This window comes from Symphalangus syndactylus, chromosome 12 (genome assembly GCF_028878055.3).
Source record: "Symphalangus syndactylus isolate Jambi chromosome 12, NHGRI_mSymSyn1-v2.1_pri, whole genome shotgun sequence".
NCBI lineage: Eukaryota > Metazoa > Chordata > Mammalia > Primates > Hylobatidae > Symphalangus > Symphalangus syndactylus.
In genome coordinates, this window is record NC_072441.2 from 120,684,676 (window position 1) to 120,695,398 (window position 10,723).

General features: G+C 49.7%; 1 long non-coding RNA gene across 1 annotated transcript; it reads left to right on the plus strand.

The window, feature by feature from the left end:
• Positions 1 to 7,219: 7,219 nt before the first annotated feature.
• On the plus strand, positions 7,220 to 10,333 carry LOC129469232 (uncharacterized). Its single transcript, XR_008652954.1, has 3 exons — positions 7,220 to 7,469; positions 8,684 to 9,970; positions 10,068 to 10,333. It is a non-coding gene; the product is annotated as an uncharacterized lncRNA (long non-coding RNA).
• Positions 10,334 to 10,723: the final 390 nt, after the last annotated feature.

Here is a 10,723-nt window from a genome sequence, read left to right on the forward strand (position 1 = left end):
AGAGTATGTAGAACACACAACACATGCACTGGTAGGTTGAGAAAGAGCAATGAGTTTTCCAGAAGAAGGAGGACTCAGATAGGCCCTTACAGGTGAATAGAGCTAAATTTATCAGAAAGGACAGGTTGGAATGTTCTCAGCTGGGATACTGCAGACTATGAGTTCCCTTTCTCATGAGCTGGTTCTGTCACCCTGATCTCTTGCTCCTGCCTTCCCAGGAAAAGTGCCAAGTTCTGCCCACCAGGGCCTGGAGCTAGAGTTGCCAAGGCCTCCAGAGGAGTTCTGCAGGCTTAGAGAGGAGCAGACCTCCAGCAGCCCTGGCCACCCCATTCACGTTCAAACACTGAGGACCATGATGCCCCTACAACCCTGAGCCAGAAGTAGTATGTGCTCTGGGAAGGGGTGAATGGCCTGTAGCTTGGCTGAGCTGTGGTCACCTTAACCATCAAATCCCATGACCCACTGCACAGGTGATGCGTTGGATGCAGAACAGTCAATGGAGAAGCAGTGAAAACACCAGACCAAACAGGCTGCCACTGGATTTGATCAGTGCATCCAGATGCAGCCAGAGCCAGGAAGTCAATAGGTGTTGTATGCACACACGTTCCAGAAGGTGGGCTCTCAGCTTGATCTTACTATCCATGGGGCACTGAGCAACTTACTTCATTCTCCAAGCCCAAGTTTCATCTGTGAACAGAAGAGAAAACACTGATCTCATGGGGTTGCCATAGTGGTAAGATGAGATAGAACAATGTGCCTGTCTTATGAGATGGAGATGGTAGCCAGCACATGATAGGTGCTCAACAGGTACCCTCCCATTCATTTAATTCCTCACTCAGCCAAGGTGATGGATATGTAGTGGGAGGGGTATTTCATAGGATAGCTAAGAAGGGGCCGCATTTGGGGTAAGAAATGGATATGTCCCCACATCTGAGAAGCTGTGCCCCTAGACCTGATTTGTAGAAATTGTTCTCATTTCACAGCAAAAGGGGAGAATGAAAAGCAGTAACATAGCAGGCACCAAATATCTTAAAACCCATTAGCTTTTTGGATAATGATTCTAAATGCATATCTGAAATTTGGGAATAAATACCACTATACACCTACTTTTCTCCCAGTCCCTTAGGCTGAGTTGGGTGAGTAGCATCTTTACTCCATCAGTTTAGAGCAGTCTCAGGTAAGTCACTGAGTCTTTGTTTCTTCATTTGTAAAATGGGCATTATAACACCAACCTCACAGAGGTGGTGCAAGGATTAAATGACAGTGCATAAGTCCCTAGCAGTGTTCCGGCATATGACAGGCTTTCAAAAACGTGAGTTGCCTTCCCCTTCTTCCACCTGCTGCTGATTCTAGCCCTTGGTTGGGGGCCTTCACAGAGAGGCTGGGTCACCCTAAGCAAGTCGCTCCCTGGCTTGCTCCCTCAGTGCCCCTGGTTACCCACCAGTAACCAAGACTACTGACAGGACAGGACAGGATGCTGAGGGGAGAAGGAAGAAGTAGCACTGAGAAAATAGGCTGGCATTTATTAGAAGAAAGTTCTTGGTGGTGGATTTAAAAGGAATTAGTGTACCTTGTCTCATACCAGATGCCGCACTGATCTATCTTTAGAAACTTATACGCGGGGGCAGGTTCCAGGGATATGAGCATCCCTGCTCTCCAAGGTTGGCTCTATAAATACCCTCCCAACCAGCCTCAGCAGCTCTCTCTCCTGTCATCCAGAAATAGTCCCTCCTCTCAGTAGCCCTCTAAGCTCCCACATACCAGCTCCTGAGGCCCACCTGGAGCCCAAAGTGCCCTGGACACTGAGAAGAAACAGAAGGGCCCCACCTTTCTCTGTCCTCCTCCCCCTCTGTATCCCCAAAGGCCGCTGCACCTCACAGTTGTATTGTGGAGCCTGACAGCATGAACCCAGAAGACAAAAGACAAATGAGAGAATCATGGTGTGGGAGCTTGCAGGATGAAAGGTCGGGGGACAGGGGGACAAGGGGACTGGGGAAGTGGGGAACTGGGGAACTGGGGGACTGGGGGACTGGGGTCAGGGGCAGGGAGGGAAGAAGATAAGGCATGGTGGAAGGGAAATGATTTCGGTCTTCATTAACTATTTCCTGAGCTCCTACTCAAGGCTGGGCAATGTCCCGGACACTGGATGGACAGTGTAAAGACAGACACAGCCCCTGCCCTCGAGGAGCTCAGAGTCCACAGGCAATACTCCAGAGAGGCATAGAAATCTGAATCCCTTACTATTTGGAAAAAATGGAGCCTGAAGAGAAAATGGGGTGATGGGGAGGGAATTCCCAGAAAAGCAAAGAAACAGATGTTATTTCTTCAGTTCTCTTGTCTGTTGGTGTTTCTCACTTTGTGCAGTCTCTCTGTAAATAGGTGTACATATTGAATGTCTACTGTGTGAGTGATGTTTTAAATGTGCCGGGAGAGCTCCATATTTAAGGTAATCTTGGGTGAGCTTGTCTATGATGGAGCTGATTATGCCTGTAGACACACAAACACACACACACACACACACACTCTTTATCTGTCTCATCAGCCTAAAAGGTTTGCTATGAGTTTCTAGCAGCTGCCACTCCAGGCCTGGGCCCCACAGTCTGCACATTCTGGATGGTCCCCTGTAATCTGGTGGTAGAGGGCCACTGCCATTCTGAGGGCCCTCCTCACTCATGCCAGATGCCTCCCTCCCTACTGCCTTTCCATCCCCTGGCCTCCCTCCCTACTGCCTTTCCATCCCCTGGCCTCCCTCCCTACTGCCTTTCCATCCCCTGGCCTCCCAGAAGGCAGGGTCAGCAACTGCAGGATGGGAAGGAAGCCAGAGAGAAAGGGAGAGAGAAGCGAGCATGAGATAAGGAGGGAAAAACTGAAGAGAACAGGGAGGTAAATGGCCCTCACTTCCCCTCTCTCCATCCCATTTCCACAGTCCCCTCTCCCCTCATCCTCCTCCTCCCTTCAGCCCCCCACCTCTTCCACACACCCCCCCAACACTCAGTCTCTACCCCCTGGAATCCAGTGCCACACCACAGGTGTGAAAGCCAGGGCATGGGCTGGGCCCTTCTCTCCAGATAAAACTCCCAGAGCTGTCCTCATGGATAGAGCTCTGTGACCTTAGTCAGACTCTCAGCCTCCTGATGCCTCAGTGTCTGCCTTATTGCTAGGGGCTAGTGAGCATCAGGAGAGGTAATGTTTCTAAAATGGCACAGTGTCACTGTTCAATATATAGAGCTGCAGCAGAACTAGCCTGAAGACATTGTGGATTTAATATGTGCCTAGGAACTGGCCCGGGGACCCAATACCCATTACTAACACTTTCCCTGGGAAAGACTGAGAAACTAGAGTTGTGAATAGGTTTCATTTTCAGGCTCCCTGGGGACTCCTCGCATCCATGTGACTGTCACTGACCCATCTTCCATCCCCCTAGTATCTCTGAGGTCTGCTTTGTGACTTGTCATTGGCAGACCCGATCTGAGCCACTATGTGGAGTGGTGGATGGTTTGTGTTTAAATCCCAGTGTCACAGTGAAGAAATCACAGGCTCGTTCCTGAGCAACTGCAAGTAGAATTAAATCGTCAGCAAGGCTGCAGGGTTAGAAGTCAAGAAAGCAATTTTTTTAAAAACCGACCTCAACTCATTCTGTAATATTTCCTATTTACATTAAAGAATGTCAATTCCTGGCTTTAGGCCTCACAAGAGACCAAGGATTTAAAGATACTTATGAGACAGATATAAATCTTTGATAAGACAATAACCACAAAGAGAGACATGCTGGAAATGTTAAGTCGGTTTGATTTGGTCACAGCTCTTTCCTTTTTGCCTGACTTGATTTATAAACATGGGGTGCTTTGCCAGCTCCCGGAGGGAGAAGCCTCCCCTCTCCTGTTTCAGAGTGAGGCTTACATGTTTGGTACAAGCACTTTATGTCTGTGCCTGTTGTTCACAGTTAGAAAGAGCAATTAGAAATGTGCTAATTATTCTTTTATTTGTAACTTGGTCCCTAAAGTTTAAATGTTCAGTGTGTGCTTATGTTGATGCCTGACGTGACTGGTTGTTCCTGAAGCCACCAGCAGCCTGCAATTCCCTATCAGAGAAACCTGATGCACATCAGAGCAGATCAGCTGCCAAGGATTCCAGGTGGATTCCAGGAATGAGGGCAAGAGTCTAGGCGGGAACTGGGCATCAGGCAGGATAACCGAGCCTTGACCAGCCTCTGGGCCTCTTTGTCAGTTTCTTGAATCATATACTAGATCTCAGGTTTTGGTAAGAGGTTGGTAGGGGGATGTCTGGCCAGAAAATCACTCTAGATGGAGCACACTACTGGTGCAATTTGGAACAGACAAGGAGATGGGGCAAAGATTCAAGTGCTGACAAAGTCCAGGCAGAAAGCCATTAGAAGGACCCTGGATAGGGGCAAGGAAGACCTGTTGGTCTAACTCGCAAGAGTCTACAAATCTAAGTGTTGTCTGTGGCTTGGTTCCCTGGGATAAACTATCAGAATTGTGAAGTTCAACCTTTATAACATATTCATGACTATTAATGGCAGGGATTGAAGCACAGCCTACAAGTAGAACAAGTGGCCAGTTAATGAACTTATCTAGTGTAGACTAAAAAGAAATTCATGAATTGGCTTCTTCCCTGGAGTGGCCACTGGGCCTCATTTGGTCTTTAGATGTGAAACAGAGAGAGGACCCTAAAGTGACATGCCTCTTGGAGATCCCCAGCACTCACAAGCCAGTGGCACCAGTGGAGCAGCATTCCCTGCAATCATCTGGGGTTCACCGGCTGGGGCTCCACCTGCATTTGCAGCCTCCCCAGCCCTTTTCTTTCACAAGGTCTTTCGTAGATATATTTTGGAGACCCCTGTGAAGTCTCACAGGAGCTTGTGCAGCGCCTTCTCGTGCTCTCCCACATGTCCCTCCATTGTCAACGAATTGAAGCCAGTGGAGCATGGTGCCTTGTTGACCACTGCTGTGATGTAGTTTGTCTTTGAGGATGCTTTTGCCTCCTCTTCACGGAGGCTCCAGGAAAACAGCAACTTCTGTTTCCACTGCAGACTCCCTTCTATTGCCTTAGGTGCAGGACTGGGCCAGGGGAACAGGGTCTCAGACAGTATCGTGAAGTCTTCTCCTTTCCTCTCCTGTTTCCATGGAAGCCCCTTCAGTCTTTGCCAACACATTGTCTCCAATGAAGACCAGCTCCTGATGGTGCTGCTATACCAGGCTGTCAGATAGACTCAGACACTCCCTTCTGTCAATATGGTGCTCAAAGCAAGAAGGAAGCCCTAGCCCTTCCCAAAACTGAAACCAAGGCAAAAGCTTTGAAGGCCACAAAGGCTGTGCTGAAAGGGTCTATAAACATAGGAAAGAAATAGATCCATATGTCACCCATCTTCCAGGACCCAAGACACCCTAAGTACTTTCAGAAGACCATGCTCGAGACCACCTTGATGCAAATCCAATGCCACCAGCCACAGAGTGAACCATAAAGAAGACTGAGGTCAGTGCCATGTGGCTTCTCATCAGGGAACAGGCACCTCGCTGGGTAAGCTCTGGGGAGGCTCACACACCACTCCGGAGGGGGTCCCACCCCACCCAGACCTGATGGAGAGGAGACACATGTTAGATGGTGGTACTGTGAGTGCTGACAACAAAATCAGGATTAGCCAATGGAATCTAGCTGGATAGATCTAAATCTAATAAACATTTCCATCATCGGGGAAAAAAAATCCCAGCACAAGGCCAGACTTGGGTCCCTGATACAGCATCACTTTATTCCACCAACTCAGATGCTGTGAGTCAGGTCTCCTTTCCCACATCTACCCAACTCAAGTTAGCACCAGACTAGCTTTCCTGTCTGCCTTTCTGGCCTCACGGCTCCCCTCTGGGTGTATGATGGCCCAGCCAATCTGCTTCTGCACCAGGGACATCTGGATGCGGGCGCTGACCCAGTACACTGGGAAGTGGTATGTTTGAGGTCTGAGAAGACCGTGATGGAAGAGGGGGTGTCTGGACCTCAGCATCTTGTCGTCTGTTGAGTGCTTCCTGAATAACAGACACGGTGCTATAGGCTTTACATTCCCCTCAGTAATATAGTATTTCCCCTTACTTTGTAGCTAAGAAACTGAGGCTCAGGAAGGAGAAGTAGCATGCCCAAAGCTACGAAACTGAAGTGGCTGGGCTGGGCTGGGTGAGAGCTCAGGCCTCCCAGCTCCTAAGGTTGGGCTCGTTCCTCTACTTTATCCTGCTACCCCCAGGAGGCCTTCAGCAAAACTAGCCTCTTCTACAGTCAGCTCCAATCCTGGCAGGTCCTGGCCCCCTACTTAGCCTGGCTTCCTGTCTCTGGATCCTTAGTTCAGCTGGAGATGTTGTGCAGCATGTGCCTAACTTCATGCTTTGGCCTGATTCCTCCTATTCTCCCTGGGAAAGGCCCTGGGCTTGTCCTTCTGGCTTTCCCAGCTCCTGCAGCTGCCACACGCTGACTCCATACTGTGTGGCAACCCTCATATCTGTTACCAGGGACCACTCCCGCAGCTGCTACTTGACCCCTGAGCCGAGCAGGAAAGCTCACTTGTAGACTGACAGAAGCCTTGAGAGGTCATCCTGTCCATGCCCCAGGCCACCAGGCTCACACACACATAGTTCTAGTACAATGGTGCTCTCACCTGGGTAAAGGTGGCTCCCAAAGGGTGACTGCAAGTCACCTTATTGACCCCACCTAGAAGCAAACATCTCCCTCAGGAATCCCTGGCTTCCAAACTTTATTGTCAAACTCAAGGCTTTCTTGGCAGAAGATGCATCTGGCCAGTGGCAGCCATCCATACTCTGGAAAACCCTCATCTATTCAGCACCCTGCCATCTCCCCATCTTCAGGCTAATTCCAGCTTCTTCACTTCACCCTGGGACCATTTCCAGGCACTCCCCAATTATCCAGTGACTCTCTTCTGAAGACTCCAGAAAGCCCTGCTAAAACCTGGCTTGTGATTCTCTCAAGGAGGCCTGAGTGGAGACCAATTAATCCTCGGCATCATCAAAGCCACTAGGCAGTTCCTTAGGCAGGAGCACTGCCTGCAGGCCACCCTGCCCATCCTGTACACAGTGATAATGGGGCCTGGGCCGCTCATGGATAGGGCATCCTGATGCACTCTACATGAGGTCACAATGGCAGGGAGGAGGTGCTCTTGCAAAGCCAGTCCCTTTACGTGTACTGGGGATTGCGAATGAGTGGGGCTAGAGTCGCCTCTCCAGGAGGGGCTGGAGGTCAGGGCCTGGTAGGCTCTACAGGCTCATCGTTCAGCACAACGTCCTCCTGCATTCAAGAAACAGGGCACGGGGCTGCTCACTGGCACTGGAGGCCGAAAGAAGGTGAGGGTAAGTGAGATGCAGGGACCTCTTCTCACAGCTGTGCCGACAAGCACCAAAAGGAGCCCCCACGTCCACACCAGGAAAGGGGGGATGATGCACAAGATCCAGGTACTTCATGTGTGCCCACCGCTCTGCCAATCTCATCAATGCTATGGATCACTCATACGTCTCCCACAACTTTAAGGCTGTTGCTGACCCTCAGGGGTCCGGTGGACCTAGATCCACAGGGCTGGGCTGGCCTCCTCAGTTCCTGGTGCACTGTCATTCCATGCTCTGGCCACAGGCTACAGGCCACAGACGGGTGCGGTCAGTGGTTACCTCTTTTCTTTTGCCCCAGCTTCTGGTAATAGGGGCTTCAAGGACCCTGAGCTCAATCTGACCAGAAAGAGTTTCCTTCCCACTATTTAACTCTGGCTATAAAGGGATAAGAATAGGGGGACTACTTTTATGGTAGTCTTGCTTTCTATCTTGATGAAAAAACTGCTATTTTTGCACTGGTGTAGAAGGAAAATAGAACCATGGCTTATGTACCCAAGTTTTGTAGCTGAGGTCATGTACTTTTGATAGTCTATTATGTTTCTCCCAATTACAAATATGCTCCTTCCCCTTGGAATTGGGTAGAAGGGCACAGCCCTCCCCACAGTCCAGCTAATCGCGTGCCCACGAGAGAGAACAGGGGGCAGGGAGGCCCTCTGGGAGAGCTGGAGGGGTTCTGGCGATCGATAGCGCAGCCTCCATCCATCTCGATCCTCATCGGTCTGTGGCCTATTAAGCGCTTCCTGTCTGTCGATAAGCCCCTATTATTGCTCTTGTGCTGAGCACGCTGAGGCCAGCTTCCATTTGGCCAGAGAAAAATAATGATTGTTTGTTTATTAGGTGGGAGGAAATGCCCAGCCACAAACGTGCATTTGGGCCACAGCCAGGTCCTGTGGAGCCCTCCCTCCACCCAGGCCCTCCCTCTAGAACTCCGATAGCAGTGATCTGCAGGCTGGTGTTCATCACGAGAAGGTGGCCCAGGAGATGCCAAAATCCACATGGATGCTTCCAGGCAGCCAAGAACACATTGGCAACCTTGACTCATTCCTTGGCTGGTGCAAGTGGGGAGGGCACCACTGGGGAGAGTTGGCAACGCAAGCTAATGTGACAAAGGGTTCCCAAGCAGACCTGGCCATGGGCTTGTGAGCTCCAGGGGCCCTCGCCTGGGAAACTGCTGGCAGAAAGCTCTGGCAACCACACTGAGTCAGGGCTACTGGGGCCTAGGAGGCCTGGCCCTAAGCAACTGTTTCCTCTGCTTCCACCTGCTCTCTGTTTCCTTCCCTTAGCAGGAACTTTGGAGTCACACTGACATGGGTTCAAATCCCAGCTCTGCCACTGAGCAACTGTGAGATCTTGGCAAATTGTTTAACTTTCCTGATCCTCTATTGACTCATATGTTAAATGGGACTTAGAATGCTTGTGTCATAAGACTGGCGTGAGATAAAGTACGGCAAGTGGGAAACACAAAGCCTGTGCACGTGAGGCCTCAACAGAAGAAGCTGAATTGCTGTGTATTGGTAGCCTCCTTTCTCTTACCAGGAAGCCCACGCCTCTGGCTAAACCCTCAGGCTCACTTGCCCACCGTTACCGGGTGTCTGTCTCCCTTGCTTGTCTTCCCTTGACTCGAGGAGCTTCATCTGCTTTCCTTCCCTAGAAGGCCCCAGCGCCCACCTTGCTTGCTATCCTTCAAATCAAACAACCTGCCCTTTCTTCTAAGAAGGTTTTACTGTTATCACTAAAGGGAAACAGAAAGGTGCAACTAAAACTAGCCTTCCTTAAGCCTGGGCCCAAGTCCCAACCCTGATGCTAACTTGCAGTGCTACCTTCAATAAGGTGTCCAGCTCCTCAAAGCCTCAATACTCTTACCTGTCAATGAAGAGGGCTGTCCTAAATGAGCTTTAAGAGTCTCTCCTACCCTACAAAATTGTTTTCTTTTAGAAACAAAAGAAACATCTTGCAAAATCTTCGTAAGTACTTATATCCCGTATCTCTCTCCATACTCTTCTCATGCGTGATTGGCTGACTCCCAAACTTCTTGCCAAAGTGCTCCTTGATCCTGAGATGTTAGTGCCCCTCACCACCACCACCAGCCTCTGGGTTTCCCCCACTCCCCCTGTGCTCTCAATCTGCCTGCATTCTTTGGGCACCGTGTTCTGGAAGACTGATAGGGCTTTAGGTATTCAGGCAGCTCAATGAGCCATTTTCTTCCCAGGTGGCTCATTCCTTGGGGCATAATCCTTCCTTTCCTCCTTCCCTTTTTCTCACATAATCATTGTTTCAGTCAACTTAAGCTAAGTTCAGCAATGGTAACAAATGATCTCAAATCTTACTGGCTTACAATAGCCAAGAGCTATTTCTTGTTCATATTCATGTGCACGGCAGGTTGGCAAAGCCTGTTCCACATCCTCTTCATCCCAGAACTGAGAAGTCTCATCTGATGGAGGAAGAACCAATGGCAGAGCCATGTGATGGATCCTCAAGCTTCTGCTTGAGCCAAGTCCATGTCACTTCTGTTCACACTGTATTAGCTAAAGCAAGTCATACAGGCAAGCCCACTGTCAGTAGGACAGGAGGTATAATTTTTCTTCAAATATCTTGACAATAACGCAAACTACCCCATGATTAAGCCTTATTACTGGGATCCTCTGGTCCACACTGCTCATTTTACAGGTGAGAGGACAAAAGCCCAGAGACATGAGACAATTAGTCTGAGGTTACACAGCAAATCAGTGGAAGAGGAAGGACTAGAGCCCAAATATGTTGACCTTCCAGTGCAGATACAAGAGAAGGGCCAAGAGGAGATAGATCTGGATTCAATCCCAGCTCCATAATTCTAGGCAAATTCTTTCAACTCTGAGCCTTGGCTTCCCTTCTATAATATAGGCTAAGAGTACCCACCTCCTGCAGGGAGGTTGGGAGAGCTGGGTGAAATTTCATAAAGTGTCTCACTCAGTGTCTCACACAGAGAAACCTCTTGACACATGTCTGTTTTCTGTCTCTTTCTTCCCTGTTAACTGCACCAAACTCCTTCATTTCATTCCCTTCTCTCTTCTTTCTTATCAAGCCCACCTCTTTTTTTTGTCAAGAAGTTGGGAGAAATAAAACTTTTTTTTTTTTTTGAGACGGAGTTTTGCTCTGTCACCCAGGCTGGAGTGCAGTGGCCCGATCTCGGCTGACTGCAAGCTCCGCCTCCCGGGTTCACGCCATTCTCCTGCCTCAGCCTCTCCGAGTAGCTGGGACTACAGGCGCCCGCCACCACGCCTGGCTAATTTTTTTGTATTTTTAGTAGAGACGGGGTTTCACTGTGGTCTCGATCTCCTGACCTC